We start from the raw sequence: 13,331 nt of genomic DNA, 5'->3' as shown, positions 1-13,331 counted from the left end.
GACTGTTTTGGATTCTGTGGAACTCCCATCCTCCTTGCTTCTCCTGATATCTGAAATTTCCAGCTACGCCTAGACCAGATCTCTTCATCCACCCCTCAAATTCTGGAACCACTTAGAGGCAGCTGGTTGCACAAGGGATCAAGCACAAGGAAGAGCCAAGTTCAAACCTGACCTCAGACACTTATTAGCTGTGTGATCGTGGGCAAGTCAATTAACCCCTGTTTGCCTCAGTTTCTTCAAATATAAAATGGAGATAATAATAACATTACTCACGGTAGTTGTGAGGATCAAATAGAATTATGTTTTTAAAAGCACAGTGCCTGGCACATGGTAAATACTATATAAATGTTTATTCTCTTCTCTTCACTTAATACCAGAGCACATTTCCCATTTGGATTCTACCTCCCATCTCTATCCAGCCAGGCTTCCTGCCTTGGCAACAAGTCTCTATGTTAATGTATCCCTCTAGATCTACATAATCAACCCAGTGCTTCTGGTCTCCTTCCTCGTTGAGGGCTTGCTGGCTACAGATTTTCCTGTTCATTTCAGAAGTCCCATCTGGTCCTATGGGAGTCCCCATGGGGTTGGGCAGCTCTGCTCCATGGTAGACCCCATTCTGGGGTCCACCCACAAAAAAGGCCACTCGGAACACTGTTCTGACTAGTTACTAATAATTTATGCACAGCTTACCAATAAGACAAGGGCTATTGTCCTGCTCCCCAGACATTCTCTGAGTTGATTGAGCTAAGCAGGTATATTCATATTTATGAAAAATCTGCAAACTTTTTTGAGACTCAGATTTAAGTGTCCCCAAACACATGGCTGATATAATGATACTCTTACAAGGTAGATCTAAAGTAAATATTTTGAATTGGGATTCAGGAGACTTTAGTAAAACAGCAGGCACACTAAGGAAATGAAAGACATAAAATTAATGTACCTAAATCCAAATTAAATGAAATGAAATTGTGGGTGCACTCAACTGATCCTTGATCCCAAATGGGCAGAAACACAGCTGCTAAAAATGAGCCCCTTAAACCTTTACCATTGGGGAGTTCCTTCAGTATTTCAGTGGTTGGGTCTACTGCTGATCCAGGTGGTGTAAGAACTAATTAGGACACAATTATAGGACAGATAAATTACAGCACAGTGCAGACAGGACTTTGGTCCTCCCTTATATACAGAACAGAGTCTTGCTTCTACATGTAAGCTACATGGGTGTTAAAAGTTCCACCTTCTACCTGTCCAACTTCCAAGAACTATACACTCCATATGGAGAATGTGGTGTCAGAAAACAAACTTCAAATTTCAGTTTACAGGAGTTCTTGGATCTTGACACTATGATTCTTATCTGCCCACAAACCCATAAGGAGAGGGGAGATATTTTTCATGCATGTTTTACCTATGGGTTTACAGCATTTGTCAACAATGTCAAGGATGTGGGTGGTGTGCATACAGTAAATAGGCCCTAGAAATTCCACATAAATGATAAAAAAGAATTCAGTGCAGCATTTTAAAAAAACAAATAAGAATATAAAGACAGATACTATATATGCATCTGCATACACAATTGTTTGTGTATTTATGCATGTATATGTTTTCCTACTCTAATGAAAGGTTTTCTGAGCAAAATAACATAACACATAAATACCACAGTAATATAAATAAAGAATATACACACAGGGGGGGTAGAGACAAGATGTCGGAGTAAAAACAGAATTTCTGCATGGTGCCTGCTTCCACCTCTTCTAATTCATATAAAAAATGACTCTAAACAAACTTTGGACCTACAGAACCCACAAAATGACAGACAGAAGCAAACTTCCTGCTGAAGACAGTCTGGCAGGCTGACAGGAAGGAGCCAGTGCAGCACTCTGAGACCCAAGCCCAGCCCTGCATGAGCCCAAGGTTTTAGCCTCAGGGCGACCACTACCAGCCAACAGACTTCAGATCACCAGCACCTGTGGGGGTTTTCAGAATCATCAACTCATAGATGCTAAGGACAAAGTGAGAGGTCAATGCAGCGTGGACTTTGAGAACTGGGAGTCAGGGAGTGTGTTACAGCTTTTGCCCCCTGCAGGGAGAAGTGGATGAGGCACCATGGTCATGCAGCCACTGCCACGTGCCTGCTTCAAAGCTCCTGGCCTGCAGATTGTAGGAGGACCAAGCAACCAGTCTGAGGGGTAATTGCTCCTACTTTAACCTGCTTGGTTGTGGATTGCCATCTAGGGTGGAGTTCCTGGGGTGCATGACCAGTTTGCCAGAGCATGTGGAGGCTTCAGAGAGGGCAGCCAACTAATAGCTCCAGCAGCTGAGAAAACCCCAGTGATTTGGGACAAAGCTCCCCTCTCTGTTAGCAGAGTTCTACTGTGGCAAAAAGCACAAAAGTCAAGTAATTGAGTGGCAACATGAGCAAGCAGAGGAAGTAAAGCAATTAAAGCAATCCAACTTTACACTCCTATTTTGGGGACAAAAAGGATCAAAGCATGGAACAGGAGGAAGACAATGAATTCAGAACTCCTGCACCAAAAGCTTCCAAGAAAAATATGAGGTGGTTACAGACCATAGAGGAGCTTAAGAAGGATTTTGAAAACCAAATAAGAGAAGTGGAGGAAAAATTGGGAAGACAAATGAGAACAATGCAAGAAAATTATGAAATGAGAGTCAACAACCTGACTGGAGAAAATAATACCTTAAAAAACAGACTAACTCAAATGGCAAAAGAGGCTCAAAAAACCAATGAGATGAAGAATGCCTTAAAAAACCGAATTTGCCAGATGGAAAAAGGATCTCAAAATCTCACTGAAGAGAATCATTCCTTCAGAGTTAGACTGGAGCAAATGGAAGCTAGTGACTTTATGAGAAATCAAGATACTATTAAACAGATCCAAACAAATGAAAAAATAGAAGGCAATATGAAATATCTCAATGCGAAAACCACTGACCTGGAAAATAGATCCAGGAGAGATAATTTTAAAATTATTGAACTACCTGAAAGCCATGATCAAAAAGAACCTAGAAATCATCCTCCAAGAAATTCTCAAGGAAAACTACCCTGATGTTTTAGAACCAGAGGGCAAAATAGAGGTTGAAAGAATCTACCGAACACCTCCTGAAAAAGATCCCAAAAAGAAAACTCCTTGGAATATTATATCTAGGTTCCAGAGTTCCCAGATCTAGGAGAAACTATTACAAGCAGCTAAGAAGAAACAATTTGAATATTGTGGAAACACAATCAGGATAACCCAGGATCTGGCAGCTTCTGCACTGAGGGACTGAAGGGCTTGGAATATGATATTCCAGAGGTCAAAGGAGCTGGGATTAAAACCAAGAATCACCTGCCCAGCAAAACTGAGTATCATGTTTCAAGGGAAAATATGGTCATTCAGTGGAATAGAGGACTTTCAAGCATTCTTGATGAAAACAGCAGAGTTGAATAGAAAATTTGACATTCAGATACAAATAGTTAGAGAAGCTTGACAAGGTAAACAGGGAAAACAAATCATGAGGAATTTATCAAAGTCGAACTGCTTTGAGGCGGTGGGTAAGGCAAAAATGGGGAGAAAAATTGTAACTCAAAATCTTGTGGAAATGAATGATATAAACTAAAAGTAAACATAAAATTTAATTTAAAAAAAGAATATACACACAAAAAAATTGCCAAACTACTTATCAGGGAATCTGTTACTCTACTCAGTAAATGCTAATGAAACATGTCTCTAAGCCATAGGAGTTTGTAGCTTTGTTTTCCTCTCCCAGTAGATTAGGTTAGTTTAACAGTAAAACAAAGAAATATCTTTTTTAACAACAACAAATACAAATACAGGAACTTTTAGGTCCTTTCTGGAGGTGGATTGAGAGCAGTTTGGGTTCATTTGTGTATTGCACAACAGGGCTGTCAGGGAATAAGGTATAAGTAATGGGGTACAGGATCTGGGAAACCCTTTGAACTCTGATTGAATCTTTCCACTTGATGAGGCATTTGCCTAAGTCCATAAGCCCTTCATTAAAGTTGGGCCCAAATCTTTGTTATTCTTTTATTTTTTTAATTTTTAAATTATTTTTTCTTTATTAATTTGTTTGTTTACTTTTAGTTTATAAGACTCAGCTCCACAATCCCTTGAATTTCAAATTCCCTCCCCGTCCTGTCCCCCTCCCCACCATGGAGGCATGCAAGCAAGTATAGGATCTGCAAATCCTTTTCACATTACACATTATAGTCAGGTTATAAAGAAGTATTATAAAGGATGGAATGAACAATGGGAAAGAGGAAACAAAACCAAACATGAAAAAGAAAGAGAGCAGGTAGTTTGCTTCAATCTGCACTCAAACTCTGTAGTTCTTTCTATGAATGTAGACATCTCTTTCCATCATAAGTCTTTTGGAGTTGTCTTATAGCCTTGCATTGCTGAGAAGAGCCTAGTCTACTAAAGTTGGTCATCACACATGCAAATTTCTCCTAGTTCTGCTCTCCTCACTCAACCTCAGTTTGTATAAGACTCTCCAGGTAAATATGAAGTCCATCTGCTCCTCATTTCTCATAGCACAATAGCATTCTATTACATTCATATACCACAACTCGTCTAGCCATTCCCCAATAGATGGGCATCCCTTTAATTTCCAAATATTTGCCACCACGAAAAAAGCTGCTATAAATATTTTTGTACATACAGCTCCTCCTCCACTTCTATGATCTCTTTGGGATACAACCTTAGAAGTGGTATTGCTGGGTCAAAAGGTATGCACTTATTTATAGCCGTTTGGGCATAGTTCCAGATTGCTCTCCAGAATGGTTGGATCAGTTCACAACTCCACCAGCAATGCATTAGTGTTCCAATTCGTCTACATCCTCTCCAGCATTTGTCATTTTCCTGTTTTATCATCTTAGTCAATCTGACTAGTGAGATGTGGTACCTCAGAGTTGTTTTGATTCACATTTCTCTAATCAATAGTGATTTAGAGCATTTTTTCATATGCTTATAGATACCTTTAATTTCTTCCTCTGAAAACTGTCTGTTCATATCCTTTGACCATTTATCAATTGGAGAATGACTTGTATTCTCACAGATTTGACTCTGTTCTCTGTATATTTTAGAAATGAGGCCTTTATCAGAGACACTGTTAGTAAAAAAATTCTTTCCAAATTTTCCACTTCTTTCTAAATCTTGGTTACATTGGCTTTGCTTGTACAGAAACTTTTCAGTTTAATCTAATCAAAATTATCCATTTTGCATTTTATAATGCTCTACAACTTTTTTGGTCATAAAATCTTCCCTTTCCATAAATCTGACAGGAAAACTATTCCTTGCTTTCCCAGATTGCTTACAGTATCAGCCTTTATACTTAGATAATACAACCATTTAGACTTGATTTTGGTATATGGTGTTAGATATTTGTCTAGACCCAATTTCTGCCATACTATATTCCAGTTTTCCCAGCAGGTTTTGTCAAATAGTGAGTTCTTATCCCCAAAATTGGGGTCTTTGGGTTTATCAAAGTGTAGATTATTTTAATCATTGACTGCTGAGTCTTGAGTACCCAATCTATTTCATTGATCCATCACTCTATTCCTCAGTCAGTACCAAGTAGTTGGGTTTTTTTTTTTTTGCTTTTTGGAGGACAATTGGGGTTAAGTGACATGCCCAAGGTCAAACAGCTAGTTTTTGTGTTAAGAGTCTGAGGCCAGATTTCAACTCAGGTCCTCCTGACTCCAGGGCCAGTGCTCTATTCACTGTGCCCCTAGCCACCTAAAAGTTCCACTTAATCCCATGCTTTCTGGCATTTTATTTTTTATTTTATTTTTGCTTTTTGGAGGACAATTTGATTTAAGTGACTTGCCCAAGGTCACATGGCTAGTTTTTGTGTTAAGTGTCTGAGGCCCGATTTGAACTCAGGTCCTCCTGAGTCCAGGGCTGTTGTTCCATTCACTGCACCACCTAGCCACCCAGTACCAAGTAGTTTTGATGACTGCTGCTTTACAAAACAGATTAAAATCTGGTATGGCTAGGTCACCTTCCCTAGCATTTCTTTTCATTAATTCCCTTGATATTCTGGGCCTTTTTTCATTCAAATGAATTTTGTTACTACTTTTTCTAGCTCTATAAAGTAATTTTTTGGTAAATTGATTGGTACGGCACTAAATATGTAATTTAGCAAAATTGTCATTTTTATTATATTAGCTTGACCCAGCCACAAGCTAGTGATGTTTTTTCCAATTAGTTAAATCTGACTTTATTTGTGTGAAAAAGTGTTTTGTAGTTGTGTTCATATAGGTCCTTGGTTTGTTTTGGCAGGTAGATTTACAAATATTTTATAATATCTATGGTAACTTTAAATGGGACTTCTCTTTCTATCTTGCTGTTGGATTTTGTTAGAAATATACAGGAATGCCAAGGATTTATATGGGTTTATTTCCTGTAACTTTGCCAAACATGTATTGTCTCAAGTAGTTTTTTACTTGATTCTCTAGGATTCTCTAAGTATATAATCATATCATCTGCAAAGAGTGATAACTTAGTCTCTTCTTTGACTAATTTGATTCCTTCAATTTCTTTTTCTTCTCCAATTGCTACTACTAACATTTCTAGTACCAAATTGAATAAGAGTGGCGATAGTGAACATACTTGTTTCACCCCTGAAATTGGAAATGTTTCTAGCTTATCCCCATTACATATACTACTTGCTGATGGTTTTAGATAGATGCTACTTATTATTTTAAGGAAGACTCCATTTATTCCTATACTTTCTAGTGTTTTTAATAGGAATGGGTGTTGTATTTTTGTCAAAAGCCTTTTCTGCATCTATGAGACAATTGTATGGTTTCCGCTAGTTTTATTGTTGATATGATGAATTATACTGATGGTTTTCCTAATATTGAACCATCCTTGTATTCCTGGAATAAATCCTATCTGACCAAAGTGTATTATTCTTGTGATAATCTGATGTAGTTTTTTTTTTTTAAGCAATTGGGGTTAAGTAACTTGCTCAAGGTTACACAGCTAGTTATTTTGTGTGTTTGTGTTAAGTATCTCAGCCCGGAACCGATCCCAGGTCTCCTGACTCTGGGGCTGGTGCTCTTACTCACTGTGCCACCTGGCCGCCCCTGATGTAGTCTTTTTGCTAATATTTTATTTAAAATTTTGTATCTATATTCATGAGGGAAATTGTTCTATAATTTTCTTTTTCTGTTTTATCTCTTCCTGATTTAGGTATCAGTACCACATTTGTGTCATAAAAAGAATTTGGTAGTATTCCTTCTTCACCAATTTTTCCAAATAGTTTGTAGAGTATCTTTGTTACTCTTACTAGCCTAGCCCTCCATTGTCAAGCTACTTCCCACCTTTGATCCTATCAAAATATCTATACCCAAATATGTTACCCTTAAACTAGCCTAGCCCTCCATTTTTTGTCATCTCCAGGCAGTCTTCAGCTATTTCCCACCCTTAATCTTATTACTGGAGTCTGACCTCAGTTCCATCAAAGATCCTCCTTAGACTCCTCCTCAAGACCCTCCCCAAACTCCTCCTCTAGACCACCCTTAAATTCTCCCACATTCTTTCTGTATTTAAGATCCATCTTGCCTCCATGATGGTGCCAAGAATTTAATCCAGCACAGACTCATTATGTGTCAGAATATTCTGTCCTGCTTGTCAATACAAACTTTCCATATACTTAGGCTCCTTAAGAATCTACCCATCAATGCGAATCTTTAAAAAAAACTTTGTTCTTCTTTGGGTGAGAGAAGACTTGAGTCTAATTCATTTGGCAGGACCCGGCATGTTGGTATTTGGGGGTCTCAAGCACTCCTAAACTCTAAATCTCAACATAAAAAGTCTGAAAAGGCAGGAGGAAGCTAGGTTATGAAGAACTTTGAAGGCCAAACAAAGCATTCTATATTTGCTCCTGGAGGCCCCTGGAGTTTTCTGAGTAGGGGAGTGACATGGTCAGACCTGTGTTCTAAGAAGATCATGTTAGTGGCTGAATAGAAGATGGCTCTGAGTGGGGAGTATCTTGAGGCAGGCAGACTCACCAGCAGGCTATTAACTGTAATCAAAGGGTAAGGAGATGAGGGCCTGTGATAGTAATGGAACATAAAGATTCCCCTGTATTGGCTTGGTTTTCAAACTGATTGTGTTAAAACCCAGAGCTTGTTAATCCCACCTGTGGGATGGACTTGTTGATGTGAAAAGAAAGTCCTAAACTGGGAGGAGCTGGTGACATAGATTTGGAGAGACAAGAGAGAGGCAGAAGAACTTTTTGGAAGCAGCACCTCGTAGAGGCAGAGAGAGACTATGAGAGAATTGCTGGGGGCCACTTTGAATTGCACTGGACTTTTGAGACCTGCCCCTGGAGCTGCCAAGGACTGAGGAGACATGGCTGTTTTGCTGGTACTTTGTCTGTCTGTTTTGATGTTGTTTTGCCAGATTTGTCCACTGGTGAAAGACAGTCCTTTTGTTGAAGAAGTCCTGGAACCTGGCTGTTGGCTAAGAGCTCCTGAGACTGTCCTGCAGACAGAGAGTGAATACTGTCCACTGGTGAAGGACAGTGCTGTTGTTGCAGGGGTCTGGGAACCTTTCTGTTGGTTCAGAGCTCCTGAGACTGTCCTGCAGACAGACAGTGAATACTGTCCACTGGTGAAGGACAGTTCTGTTGTTGCAGGGGTCTGGAGACTGTCCTGCAGACAGAGTGAATACTGTCCACTGGTGAAGGACAGTGCTGTTGTTGCAGGGGTCTGGGAACCTTTCTGTTGGTTCAGAAGCTCTGAAGAAGGATTTTCTTGTTGTATGTTTACAGAAATCCTGGGAGAGGGTTTTGCTAATGTCTTCAGGGGTTCTAGGACTGTTCTACAGACAGAGGATGAATTAATGAAGAGACTGGCAATGTATCTTGTGGCCTTGCTAAGCCTTGTCTCCCCAGGAACTAAGATTGCTGAGAACTTGCCTCTTGTCAAGATGAAGAAAAGACCTCCATTTGAGTATTAAGTGCTGTGCTTAAACTTGATATAACTCTAGGGTAGATTCAATTGTGATCCAGGGGTGGGGAACTTTTGACCTTTTTGTGTTCTATGGTTGAACAAATGAAGGTACTTTACTTATGATTGGAAACTAATCTCCATTTGAGAAGAGGGGCTTTGTGGTGGACTAAATGAAGGTACAGCCTAAGGGTGGAGTAGTATTTAGAACAGGGACTTTGTAATTGATTGAATGAATGGAAGGTCCTGGGGTGGGGTAGTACTTGAAGATTATTTAATCACACTTAGTAAATGCTGTATTTTGAATGATGTCATGTTTTGACCTTCTCTGTTCTTGGTTGGTCACTGAATAAAATGGAGAGCACCTATGCTGGTATTCTGAACCTTGGGAAGTTACCTTTCCTTGGCATTACATTACAGGGCCTGAAGTAGGGTGGTGGCAGTGTCAACAGAGGAGAGAAGCAGGCATATTTGAGAGATGTTACAAATTGACAGACCTTGGTAGATAGTGAGTCCAGGATGATTCCTCCTGTGTAAGCCTGGGGACTGGGAACATGGTGTTGTCCTTTACAGTAACAAGAAAGGTAGAATGACTGGAGGTTTGGGGAGAAAGATAATGAGTTATGTTTTCGAGAAATTTGAGTTTATTTACTGGACACCCAGTTTAAGATGTCTGGAAGGCAGTTAGAGATGCAAGACTGATAGAAATCAGCAGAGAAATTGAGGTAGGATCGGTAGATTTGAGAATCATCAGCGTTGAGATGGTAATTAAATCCATGCAAGCTGATGAGATCAACAAGTACTTTGGAGGGAGAAATGAAGAGGGTCCTGGACAGAGACCTGAAGGACAGTTACAGGGTGTGCAGAATCCTTCTAAGGAAACAGAGAAGGAGTGGTCAGATACTTACCTGGAGAACCAGGATAGACTAAAGGCCAAAAACCTAGAGAGAAAAAAAGATTAAGGAAAAGAGAGTAATCAACAATGTTAAAGGCTGAAAAGAGGTCAAGGAGAATGAGGATTGAGAAAAAGCCATTGGATTTGGTGACTAAGAGATCATTAGTAACTTCAGAGAGAGCAGTATCAGTGGAATGATAAGGTTGGGAGTCAGATTGTAAGGGATTAATAAGAGAGTGAGAGGAGAGAAAGTGGAGACACAGATTGTAGATGACCTTTTCAAGGGGTTTAACTACAAAGGGCAAAAGGGATGTAGGATGATATTTAGAAGGGATGGAAGGCTCAAGTGAGGGTGTTTTTCTGGATAAAATAGACATGGGCATGTTGTAGCAGTAGGAAAGTAGCCACTGGAAAAGGAAAGATTAAAAATAAGTGAAAAAGTGGGGATAACAGAGAGGTAATCTGTTGGAGGAGACAGGATGGAATGGGATCTCCTGTGCAGGGAGGGAGGTCAGTCTTGGTAACAAGTAAGGCCACTCCATCATGTGAAACGGAGTAAAGGAGGAGATGGGGGCAGAAGCCATCTGATAGGAGATGAAGGAGAGGTAGTTCACCATAAATGGCCTCCAATTTTTCTGTAAAATACAAGGCAATGTTCTCAGCTGAGAGAGTGGGAGGGAGGGAAATTCATGGGAGGCTTGAGAAGGGGTGGAAAGGTTTGAAAAAGTCACAGTGGGGGCCACTCAAGATTGTGTAACATAAATTTGTAGTTATCCCAAGTCAGAATGATTGGATGATTTTCTTCACCATCTTTCAGCAGCATATGTTTAGGAGCGAAGACATCAAATGGTGGGGGAATTTAAGATTGAGGCTTAGCTGGGAGTAATTGGTAAATTACTAAGGGTAATTTATACTAAGGTAATAAAAGGTAAATATAAGGGGAGTAGGGATTCGAGAGAGGGGGACAGTGTAGAGTTGCATTGGTTCACCAATGAGTCCAGATGGGGATAAGGAGAGTGACTAGTGCAGGGAAGATGGCCTGTGTGATATATAAAATGTTCAAGAAACAATTTCTGCATAATTAATAATTTTATTATTTATTTTATTAATCATGCTAGCAATAATAAATAAAAGGGGTTAGTGATACTCTTGAATGCTAAAGACCCCTCATAGAACTTACTCAACACTTATATGCCCTTAGAAGAACTGTTCTGAGAGTAGCAATTGACTATGATTGGTTAACAAGTAATGAGAAAGATCGAATATCATAATGAGAGGTGGACCTATTCTAATGAGGGGCTGGGGGAAATGTAACATTGATCATATCATTTACTTCCAAATCACCCACCCTCTTGGGAAATTTAATCAAAGAATTTATTCCCATACAAACTTGAGTAGAACACAAGGGGCAGGAATTCACATAGATAAGATGGTCTAGGTGGGGTAAATTTTTGGCAGAGGTCAGTAATGTCCTTCAAAGGTTGGGCTTCAAGAAAGGAAATAGTGATGAGGTACAGGCTCTGGGAACCCCCTTGAACTCTAATTGAATCTTCCCAGTTGATGAGGCATTTTCCTGAGGCCCAAACCTCTGTTACTAGCCTAGCCCTCCTTTGTCCAGCTATTTCCCACCCTTGATCCTCCCAAAATATCTATACACCGTTAAACTAGCCTATCCCTCCATTGTCTCATCTCCAGGTTTTCTCCAGCTAATTCCCACCATTAATCCCTCATCACTGGAGCCTGACCTCATTTGACTCCTCCCCAAACTCCTCCTCTAGATTCCTCCCACAACCTTTCTGTATATAAGACCCCATCTTGCCTCCTTGAGAGACCTGCAAATTTTCTTCCCCCCCTCCCCATGACAGCATACACAGCTAATTTTCTAGGGCAGACTCACTCTGTCAGATTATTCTGGCCTGCTTATCCTATACAAGCCTCACATATACTGAGGCTCCTTAAGAGTCTACCTATTATGGTGAAATTTTAATAAATTTTGCTTTCCTTTGGTGAGAGAAGACTTGAATCAAATTCATTACGCAGGACCTAGTGTGTTGGTATTTTGGGGTCTCCTGTATCCCTAGCCTAAAGCTCATCATTTTATGATGACCCTTTTCAATAGGACATGGAAAAAGTCTGGACCTTCTCCATAATTGGTTATTAATAATCATTTCTCTCACCTGGGAAGAAATATAAGATATGTGTATATATATGTTTGTACCTATTTATAGATGGATCTATACGTTTTCTGCAAACTACATGAGAGTAAGAGAGCATGGAAAGTCACATAAATATACATATGCACATATATAAACATATATGAGCAGATACATATGTGCATATATCTATAGGTGCATATATATATGTGTGTGTGTACTCTCCATCTATATGTAATATCATTATTGATTTATAAGTTAGACAACTATAGTCAAATGTGTCAAAGGAATATCCCTGTTTGTTTCTTATTGAACAAATGTGGCCCTTGGCAATTTTTAAAAAGAAATATATTCATTACTATACCCAAAGAGATATAAAACTGCATACACTTTGATCTAGCAATACCACTCCTAGGTCTGTATTCCAAAGAGATCATAAAAAAAGGGAAAAGGATTCACATGTACAAAAATATTTATAGCAGCTCTTTTTTGTGGTGACAAAGAATTGGAAATTGAGGGGATGCCCATCAAGTGGGGAATGGCTGAACAAGTTGTGGTATATGAATGTAATGGAATACTATTGTTCCATAAGAAATGATGAGCAGGCAGGCTTTAGAAAAACCTGGAAAGACACATATACTGAGGCTGAGTGAAGTGAGCAGAACCAGGAGAACATTGTACATAGTAATAGTAACATTGTGAGATGACCAACTCAGCAATGTAACAATCTAAGACAATTCCAAAATACTCATGATGGAAAATGCTATCTACATCCAGAAAAAGAACTCTGGAGTTTGAATACAGATTGAAGCATACTATTTTCCCTTTTATTCCCTTTCTCATGGTTTTCCCCATATTTTCTGCTCCTTCTTTCACAACATGACCAATGTGGAAATAAAAAAAAAAAGAAAGACATTCATTGATATTTTTTATGTTACATACACTCCTCACTGTTTTCATCCCCCCCTTCCTTGTCCCTGAAACCAGTTCTTTATAACAAAGAATAAATGAGTAAAAAAAGTCAGCAAAAATAAGCAATATATCAAGAAAGCATGATACTACATGCAGCCAAAGTTCCACCCTTGTAGTGCTCCTGCCTAGTACCTTTCTTTCTGCAAGGAAGCACAAGTGCCTGCTTACTTCTCTTCTTTGAGGTCAGACTTGGGCATTATCATTTCACAGCATTCAATTCTGATTGTTTTTGTTGTTCACTTTTCGTTGTTTTACTGTTGCTCAATTTTTTTTTTGTTGTTCTTTCTAGTTATGCTACAGAATGACTACGTTATTGTTATCATTCTGTATATTGTTTTCT

Source organism: Petaurus breviceps, unplaced genomic scaffold (assembly GCF_028583685.1).
Source record: "Petaurus breviceps papuanus isolate PSGF00001 unplaced genomic scaffold, PetGlider_PUasm1.0 115, whole genome shotgun sequence".
Lineage (NCBI taxonomy): Eukaryota > Metazoa > Chordata > Mammalia > Diprotodontia > Petauridae > Petaurus > Petaurus breviceps.
Note: the sequence above shows the minus strand (reverse complement) of the source record.